This window comes from Jaculus jaculus, chromosome X (assembly GCF_020740685.1).
Source record: "Jaculus jaculus isolate mJacJac1 chromosome X, mJacJac1.mat.Y.cur, whole genome shotgun sequence".
Classification (NCBI taxonomy): domain Eukaryota; kingdom Metazoa; phylum Chordata; class Mammalia; order Rodentia; family Dipodidae; genus Jaculus; species Jaculus jaculus.
Genome location: NC_059125.1, coordinates 131,099,540 through 131,110,153, shown reverse-complemented (window position 1 = coordinate 131,110,153; position 10,614 = coordinate 131,099,540). Strand labels below are relative to the sequence as shown.

The 10,614-nt window shown below is 41.7% G+C and overlaps 1 non-coding gene across 1 annotated transcript; it reads right to left on the bottom strand.

Moving 5' to 3' along the window:
• Window positions 1-10,006: 10,006 nt before the first annotated feature.
• Window positions 10,007-10,192, bottom strand: LOC123457024. Its single transcript, XR_006634867.1, has one exon. It is a non-coding gene; the product is annotated as a U2 spliceosomal RNA (small nuclear RNA).
• Window positions 10,193-10,614: the final 422 nt, after the last annotated feature.

The following is a 10,614-nucleotide window of genomic DNA, read 5'->3' as shown; positions in this document are numbered from 1 at the left end:
TGCCCCCATTCTTTCTCTGCCTCCTTCTCTCTGTCACTCTCAATAAGTATAAACAACAAAAAAAATTTAAAAATCTGCTGACAAACCTAGGATGGTAGTGGTAGGCAGCATTCATTTTTGTGCTATGGAATTTCCCAGTTAAAATTTTTTGTTTACTTTTATTTATTTGAGACAGACAGAAAGAGGCAGATTTTATATATATGTATATATATAAGAGCGAGAGAGAGAATGGGCACTCCAGGGCCTCCAGCCTCTGCAAACTCCAGATGCATGCGCCCCTTGTGCATCTGGCTTACATGGGTTCTGGGGAATTGAGCCTCAAACCGGGGTCCTTAGGCTTCACAAGCAAGCGCTTAACTGCTATGCCATCTCTCCAGCCCGAATTTCCCAATTTTGAAACCATTTTGCTTTTTCCTCATAACACAAGGCCATAAGAGTTGTTAACTGAAATACAATGATGACATTGGTCTACTCCAAGAATATATGGGTAGAGTAAGTTCTCTATGGTGAGGGTAGTTGTTGCAGTCCGGTTCGCATTGCTGGTGGAAATCACCCAACCAAGAGCAACTTCTGGGAAAAAGAGATTTATTTTGGCTTACAGGCTTGAGGGGAAGCTCCACAATGGCAGGGGAAAACGATGGCATGAGCAGAGGGTGGACATCACCCCCTGGCCAACATAAGGTAGACCACAGCAACAGGAGGGTGTGCCAAACACTGGCATGGGGAAACTGGCTATAAAGCCCATAAGCCCGCCCCCAACAATACACTCCCTCCAGGAGGCATTAATTCCCAATATCCATCAGCTGGAGAGCTAGCATTCACAACATCTAAGTTTATGGGGGACACCTGAATCAAACCACCACAGTAGTTGAGGGCATGGGCTCTCATACTTGACGATGAAGTGAAATCTTAATGAAAAGACATATAAGGTAGTAAATTTGTCTTCCAGCATTAAGCGCGCGCGCGTGTGTGTGTGCGTGTGTGTGTGCGTGTGTGTGTGTGTGTGTGTGTGTTTTCAGAGTAACTATTGCTCTAGGCAATTATGCAAACACAGGGAGCTCTACAGATACTTCCTGTGCTGTCTAGTACTTTGCTGGGACCTAACCATAGTTTGATGTGGAAGCAAAGTGAAGGTCTCCCTCTAATAAAGGAGGTCAGTAAAAGAGGGGATTAAAGTTTACTTGTTAGAATTCTTAACATTACCAAACCTCCCCTTTAATAATACAAGTTTATTGTCTCTACTGGTTCACTGATGCTTTACCTAAGTGGCTGGTGTGCAGTTACTGCAGTTTCCACTTTTATTAGGCATGTGTAGAGGGCATGTGTTCCTCAGGGTGTGCCACTCTGCTCATTTGAGTCCCAAATCCTAAAATTAAAATCTAAATCTGAAAGTAGAGTTGAAGCTGGTCATAGTGGTGCACGCCTTTAATCCCAGCACTTGGGAGTCAGAGGTAGGAGGATTGCCGTGAGTTCGAGGCCACCCTGAGACTACAGAGTGAATTCCAGGTCGGCCTGAACTAGAGAGAAACCCTATCTCCAAAAACCAAAAAAAAAAAAAAAAAAAAAAAAAAAATAGACTTGACTTTGATCCTAGGACCTTCTCCACCCTCAAAATTCTGATTTTGTTCTTGCTAAAATAAAGTTAGACATATCAGGGCCCAAGGTGTAGCTCAGTGGTGGAGTACTAGCCTAGCCTAGCATTTGAGAGGCCCTGGATTCCATTTTCAGCACTACTAACAAAATAATATCTGTATCAAACAATTACAAAAGTGTCTTGCATTTTAAATCATTTGTCTAGAGCATTTGGGAAAGGTTAATGTAAGTTTCTGGTCATGGGCAGAATTAGTAATGCATACATATAGGTAGTTTACTCATTTTCCAGTAAGTTTAGTGTAAGTGCTCCTAGTTATAATGCCTATCTTCTTTCAAAATACTTTTATTTATTTATTTGCAAGTAGAGGGAGACAAATAGACAGGAAAATGGGCATGCCAGAGCTTCTAAACACTGCGAATGAACTCCAGATGCATGGGCTGCTTTGTATATCTGTTTTTTAAATTTTTATTTATTTTTATTCATTTATTAGAGACAGAGAGGCAGAGAGAGAGAATGGGCAAGCTAGGGCCTCCAGCCACTGCAAATGAACTCCAGACACATGTATCACCTTGTGAATCTGGCTTACGTGGGTCCTGGGGAATTGAACCTGGGTCCTTTGGCTTTTCAGGATAACACCTTAACCGCTGAGCCATCCCTCCAGCCCTGTATCTGGTTTTACATGGGTACTAGGGAATCAAACCCGGGTTGGTAGGCTTTGCACCTAAGGGTCTTTACCACTGAGCCATCACTCCAAGCCTCCTTACCTTTAATTTATAGTTTAATATAACCTGGTGAGATGGGTGAAACAGATATATAACATTTTAGCTGAATCTTTATGTGTCATGGTCAAGTTTTAGGGCACCGTGAGGGGCCTGGAACCCAGACAAGGAAGGTCGTGTGGCTGGAGCAGGAGGTGCTTCTCAGACCATGTCAAAGTAGGGTCCTGACCAGAGTTAAGGCAGGCAAAGGACAAGGACAAAGGACTTTGTAGGCATTTGTTTCTGTCACAAGCAAGGGACGGAAGAAAGCAGATGAATGCTTTTCCAAAGAACTACACTGCAGAGCTGGGGATGTAGCTCAGTAGTAAAGTTCATGCTTAGCATATAACAGACCCTGGATTCAACCTCTAGCACAGTTAAAAACAGAACTACGGACTTCAAAATACCTGATATGTGTGAGGGGATAAATGGTGGATAGTAGAACATGGACCCTTGTTCTTAATGGAATGGGAAGTCAATTTCAATTCAATAAGACCTCCCTGAAAATAATATGCAGGCTGGTTTGGTCAATAGCCAATAAGTAGGGGTTTTTTTTTTTTTTTTCAAGGTAGGGTTTCGCTCTAGTCCAGGCTGACCTAAAGTTCACTATGGAGTCTCAGGGTGGCCTCCAATTCACAGTGATCCTCCTACCTCTGCCTCCTGAGTGCTGGGATTAAAGGTGTGCGCCACCATACCTGGCTAAGAAGGGTATTTTGTAGGTGGTAGGTAAGGGTTTGAATGATGACAAGAAGGACAGAGGCTGATGCAGATTCCTTTTATCAATATGTGGACATACTTAATGCAATTCCTATCTGGAAGAATGTATAGAAAGGAATGGTCCAGAAAATGCTGGGAAAAATAAATCATGAAGTAGAACTTGTGTTAGTATGTTAAAGCCTATCATAAAGTAGCCTTACAAAGTGATGATAGAAATGCTTGTTGTTGAGAGTTCTGATCTATTACACTGGTTGAAATATATACATTATGACTAGGATATATGGATTTGTCAATAAAATTTGCTGGAGTAATTGGTTAGCTATTTTGAAAACAAACAAACAAACAAACAAAAAACCCAAATAGATCCATCCTGCACATCAAAATAAATTCCAGATGGATGAAGTGTGAGTATACAAATGAGAATACACATTTTATTATTTTTATTCATAACAGTTTAAAAAAAGGATTAGACAATGAAAGATTAAGAATAGGGCTGGAGAGATGGCTTAGTGGTAAAGGCACTTGCTTGCAAAGCCTAAGGACCCAGGTTCGATTCCCCAGTACCCATGTAAGCCAGATGCACAAGGTGGCACATGCATCTGGAGTTTGTTTGCAGTGGCTAGCGGCCCTCGTGTGCCCATTCTATCTCCCTCTGCCTTTTTCTCTCAAATAAATCAATAAATAAGTAAAATATTTTGTTTGTGTTTTTGTTTTCCAAGGTAGGGTCTCACTCTAGCCCAGGCTGACCTGGAATTCACTCTGCATTCTCAGGGTGGCCTTGAACTCACGGCAATCCTCCTACCTTTGCCTCCTGAGTGCTGGGATTAAAGGCGTGCGCCATCATGCCCAGCTCTGAATTTTTATTTTACTGAAAACAAGCTCAAATAATGAAAGTCTAGTTAATGAGAACAATGTTGAGGCATTTAGGGATGACATGAACTGATGAACTGCAATGCACATTGAAATGTACTAAAAATAAGATTGAGGATGAATAGTGGAATGGATAGACAGTGTGGTGGTTTGAATAGATGGCTCCCAATATATTCAGGTTTTATTACTTTGTATTTTGCATCTGCAGCCACCTGGCTGGAGGCAGTGTCACTGGGTGGATCTTAAGGTGTGGTGGTGGGTTTCAGATTTCAATCTAAAGATACGCAAAGTGTGCCTAGCTGGAGTTCCTGAAGTGTGCCATGTGGCATTTTTCTTGTGCCTCTCTCTGTCTGCTTGGGCCTGTGAAGGAAGGCCAGCTTCCTCTGCTGTTACAGAACTTCCCCTGGATCTGTAAGCTTCAATAAATATCCCTTCCTCCATAACTGTGCCTGATCCGTAAGTTCATCTCAGCGAACCTGAAGCTGTCTGCTACAGACAGATACATACTAAAGCTAATATAGTAAGTTGTTAACCAATGTAAGTCCTATGTGGTAGGTTTATGTATGATCTTTCAGCTTTTTTGCACGTTTGAGAATTCTTAGAATAAAATAATAGAAAAAAAAATGGCCAGGTGTGGTGGTACATACCTTTAATCCTAGTACTCTGAAAGTTGAGGTAGGAAGGTCACTGTGAGTTTGAAGCCTCCCTGAGAGTACATAGTGAATTCCAGGACAACCTGGGCTAGAGCGAGACCCTACCTTCAAAAAAAAAAAAAAAAACTGTTCAAAGGAAGTAAGAATGTATAAGTAATTATAATGTCTTATACTTAGGATTGCTCCCTAGGTGACAGGCACTCTGCTGGTGCTTTGCAATAAAATATTTGCATTTTGGGCTGGAGAGAAATGGCTTAGTGGTTAAGGTGTTTGCCTGAAAAGCCAAAGGACCTACGTTTGATTCCCCAGGACCCACTTAGCCACATGCAAAGGGGGCGCATGTGTTCGGAGCTTGTTTGCAGTGGCTGGAGGCCCTGGTGGGCCCTCTCTCTGTCATAACTAAATAAAATTAAAACAAAGATATCTGCATTTCTATTTTATTGTGGTGGGGATTGTACCCAGGAATTCATGCATGCTAGACAATTACTATCACACACCTCACTCTGTTGTGGTGTGAGGGTGAGAACTTTTATGCTGTCTCTGCTTTACAGTTAAAAAAAACCCACCACCACCAACAACAAATGATGGCCTGGAATGTTGGCACACACCTTTAATCCCAGCACTTGGGAGGCAGCGCTGTAGGAGGATCACCGTGAGTCTGAAGCACCCTGATTCTACATAGTGAATTCCGGGTCAGCCTGTGTTTAGAGCAAGATCCTATCTTGAAAAAAACAAACCGAGCCAAACAAACAAAAAGAAACAAATGATGTATACCACAAGTAGAAGAGCCAGACTAAAGCCTGAATCCAATCTGGTTCCAGAGTCTAGGGTAGATATAGAATCAGCTAATCAGTAGCAGACTCTTTTTTTTTTTAAATTTTTTATTTATTTGAGAGCGACAGATACAGAGAGAAAGACAGATAGAGGGAGAGAGAGAGAATGGGCGCGCCAGGGCCTCCAGCCTCTGCAAACGAACTCCAGACGCGTGCGCCCCCTTGTGCATCTGGCTAACGTGGGACCTGGGGAACCGAGCCTCGAACCAGGGTCCTTAGGCTTCACAGGCAAGCGCTTAACCGCTAAGCCATCTCTCCAGCCCCAGTAGCAGACTCTTACTAATAATTCATCTACCTAGAATATGGGAGAACACTACTGGAACACTTAGTTCCTCTGCAAAGATAATTGGACCCATGTCTACTTCTGTCCCGTCTAACCTGTAGCCATCACAAGAGAATGCATCTCCATTCATGTTGTTCACACTGGTGTCTAGATCAGCAACTCTCGCTGGAGTTCTACTGCCCAGAACGTGATGTAGAGTCAGATGACCAGATGCTCACTGACAAGACCATTGGGGCAAGAGATGACTCCTTCAGCACCTTCTTTAATGAGGCCAGCTCTGGCACTCATGTGCCCAGGGCAATGTTGGTTGACCTGGAAGCAATTCATTGATGGTATTTTCACGAGTACATACAGCTAGCTGTTCAACCCTGAGCATCTCATCTCAGGAAAGGAAGAGGCTGCCAATAACTATGCTCAAAGACCCTCCACCATGGCAGAGAGATCATTCCCCCCATCGCATGTCCAATTCACAGTTGGCTGGCTAGTGCTCAGGTCTTCAGGGTTTCTAGGTTTTCCAAAGCTTTGGTGGAGGAACTGGCTCTGAGTTCACCTCTCTGCTAATGGACATTCTCTGTTTATTATGGCAAGGATCCCAAGCTGGAGTTCTCCATTTACCCCGTCCCTGGGTTTCAATATCTGTCCCGGCCAGTGGGGAGGTGAACAAGGACCCGAGGAGAAGCTAACCTGGATGGGAAAAGGCAAACAGACAGGAGACCATGCTAGATGTTTGTCAAGGCCTCAGAGTCTTTATTTTTTACACAGTTGTTATATAGGGAAAGAAAAGGGGGAATAAGCTGGCTGACATGATTTAGGGCTTTGGAATTGTCAGGAAACCTAGAGGGGATGTAATCAGGTGTTCATCTAATCTTGCCTCAATGGCTTAACATCCTGACTGCACCAGGCTTCACATCCTGACCATAAACTGGCCTTTTGCAAAAGATAAGATTCTGTAAGCAGTCTGCTGACCGACGTTCCAGAAGTACCTAACAGAAAGCTGGATGGACCAGCTTTCTGAGTAATGAGTCAGCTTATGAGCAGGCCCAGGCAAAATGGAGAGGCTTTTGCTCTATGGCTCCCGACATCTCCTCCCTTCTTTTATACAAAAGAGGGGGGGGCGCTATTCAGCGGTGGGCTGCAATGCCTTTGTTTCTTCATCAGCATGGGAGAGTATTCAGCCAAGCATACGATCCCTTGGTAGTTGAATATTAGGTGAGGAAGTAGAAGCTTAACTTGCTATATGGCGGTTTCTGTTAACATGGCCGAGGGTTGATTCATAGCTCCCAACATCTCCTCCCTTCTTTTATACAAAAAGAGAGGGAGGCCTGCTTTGCAGCGGTGGGCATTAACTGGGGGAGTAGGGACCCGATTCCTCCTGTGGGATGTCTTTTTCCCACAATCTTTGGTCCTTGGTACCTTTTGGGGAGGGGAGGCAGGGCCTATGTGGCTGGAGAGCGAGGCACGGCCCTAGTGATAACGGTTATGGTACCAACCTCCATGCAAGCCAGGTATACCTCTCAGAAGCGGTCAGATAAGGACCTTCCCCTGCAGTGGTTTGCCTCACACCCACATTGGTGCCCATAGCACACTCACTTCATTGTGAGCTGACATGCATAGGTCTGGATCCTCTTGCAGCTTCCACAGGAGGGGTAGCTATTTGGCCATGACAGTTAGACCTCAGTGAAAGCAGAGGTGTAGAAGACAGCAGTATAGTAAATGAGTACAGAATGTAAGATCAAGGGAGAGTGACAGCTGCATGTGGTAGGTCTTCAGTGGCAACGCCTTGATCCATCAGCTCCAGTCTGTGATAATGGACCTGTAAAGGCCGCATCTTAATGGCTTCAATCTGTTGATGTACAAAAGACATGATTTTATTTATAATAATGGGTCTGATTGTGAGTAAGAGGATTAAGATAAGTAGAGGTCCTTCCCAGCTTTGTCCTGTTGGGGAAAGAAGGAGATTCTCTCAAGGAAATGGTTCTTCCCTGGATATGAGAGATATCATTGGGGGATCATCAGCCTGTTTTACAAGTCTCTCTGGCAGCCATCTCACATCAGTTTCTTTGGTGTTAGACAAGCATACCGATCTTCGGTCCCAAATAAGTACTGGGTCTGGGCCGTTCCATTTTAAGGTTAAAGGATCTTTCCATATGGCTTTGGCGAAGGTATTTTTTGTATTTGTGTGCCAAAAGCGATCAGCAGCTGCATTTCCCTGAGTACTAAGGGTTAAAAAGTTTAGGACAAACAAGGCATGATGAAGGATATTTCTTGGAGAGCCTTTTATGGGATATAAATCCCCCATTTTAAACTTTTGGAGGGTAAATGGACCCAGAAGAGGGTCCCCTCCTGCCAGAACACCCCGATGGGTGTAAAGTCAGTGGCACAAATGACCAGGAGAAGAGGCTTTTTATAAGAGATAAAAGTGACCCTTTGGCTCAGAATTGTAGCCCCCACTATCTTCAGGGCCTCTGAAATTTACCACAGGTAAACTAAATGCAAAATGCTGACGATCCTCAGGGTATAAGGGAATTGTAAAAAAACAATCCTTTAGGTCAATAATGATTTTACAATATCCTGCAGGAATTGCTACTGGAGTGGGGAGGCCTGGTTGTAGGGCCCCCATAGGTACCATGGCCTTGTTAATTTCTCTAAGGTCCTGGAGCAATCTCCATTTTTTAGACTTTTTCTTTATAACAAAGATAGGAGTATTCCAAGGAGAGGTGGTAGGTTCAATATGGCCTGCAGCAAGTTGTTCCTGCACTAACATTGTGGTTGTAGCTAATTTTTCAGAAGTTAAGGGCCATTTATATATTTAAGGTATTTTTTTTATCTTTGGTTATACATTTCTCTCTGAGTGTTTAAGACCATGCACATAGCCAAAAGTTAATTAAGGATGAATTTTAGATGTCATTAATGGCTCTCCAAAGAGACTTTAGGGACACAGGAGTAGACCCATAGCTTACTGGTGTCTTTTGCCTGTTAGGATGAGTCAGGGCCATGCTGGCCAAGTAATTTTCCCTTCTTTGGGAAGTCAGGAGGGCTCATTGTTCCTCAATTGTGACTCTCCTGTTTTAGACCAATTTTGTTTGGGTCTCCATATCCTCCCTGCTCAGGATGACAGGTGACTTACCAGGGGGCCAGTGTAGAGTGTCCCATTATCTCCAGTGGCCTCATGACATGGAAGCACAGGCCAAAATATTAACACTTTTTACTCTAATGATTTTAATTGGCTTTGGCTTCTACATAGGCGATTAACACACTCAGAAAGGAAGTTACATCAGCCTGGATTTATGTACATATAGAGCACATTTAATTACTGAAATAGACTTAGTTAAAGAATGGCACAAGGCTTCTAAAATCATTTTGTCCTATCTTTAAATTTTTTGTTGTACTGTGGCAGCATAAGCCTTATATCTGAGATATAGAAAGTAGGCACATCTCACATTTTAAATATCTAACATTTATAAATATAGGCAGAACCTGTTACGAGTCTTGAAAATAGTACCAATTGATTTACAAACTTAACTAATTTAACCTAGAAATTGTCAGAAATGGACAAGTAAGACAGTATAAGGTCTTAGCACCTGTGTGAAAACATCTTTGATTAGTTCAGATACCTGTGTGGGTACAAATTACCCAGAGAGCATTGGAAACAGAACCATGGAGCTTGAATTTTTTTTTGTTTTTTGAGATGAGGACCATTGTTTGAGCATTAGGCTGTACCCTAAAGTAGGGAATATGTCTTAAGAGTTAATTTTGTTATAAGCACTGGACTTAAGACGCCAAAATTGAGACAGTTACTTTACATACAATAGAGTACAATCTGGTCTTTTCTGAGCCAAAATAGTTAACTAAATATTAATATAACCCTTGATAAATTTTTTTGAAAGAAAAAACATTATTTGACAACCAATGATTTTGGCTTAAACTTGATAGCTATTGATTTTATGTACCACAGAAAGTTTTATAAACATAAAACAATTTTATGTTTTACCCATGACTTAAATTTGATAAAACTTAAGGAAGCTATCCCAACATATTTTAGCCTGAAAATTAGTTTTTTGTTTCTTAAAGTTTGTAAACAGTTTAAAAACCTTTAACTTTAGGCATGGTGTTTAGGTTTAGCCTGAAAATTTCTTTTTTTACACCCGCATACCTTTATTTACATACTTTAACATTCTGGTCAAAGTACCACTCAAAAGGCATTTTTAACAAGTAATCACTGACAAATTCCTTCCCAGTTCCTTCAATCAATTCATCTCACCCCATCATTAATTATCTTTATTTTTTTTATTCCCCCGAGGGGGTGCACCGTTCCTAGAGGTACTGCAATACCAGGTCGTGGAGTGGACGGAGCAAGCTCCTATTCTAACTCCAAGCTCCAAAAATCCATTTAATATATTGTCCTCAGATAGAGGATGTATCATATATTAAACTGATAAGAACAGATACTACAATTGATCTTAGCCAAAAGGCTGAGAAGTGATTAATTATCTATTTTATAAGGCTATTAAAAATTACACCAAATTGATTAATCCTATTACTAACAAGAAAGTAGTCTTAATACAATTTTATGTCATTAATACCAATAACACACTTGGAAATGATTTTATTAGAAGTAACTAAGGCAAATTGTGTTGTTATCTTGAGGCAGGCTGGCTTAGAAGTCAGATCAGTTGGTTCCTCCTTTTAAGTAACAGGACATTACAATCTTTTTAAAAAAATATCTGATAAATTATAAGTTACCTCTTTAGAGGAAGTTTTGTTGTTTTTAATAATCCTCTATGTAAGGTGAACTTGACCTAGAACAAATATCTGGTAAACTCACTCCTGTAAAAGACATTTAACTTTTCCTTTTCAATTTCTATGCTTAGGTCTTTGATTTCCTTGAAATCGTTCTCTAGAAGAG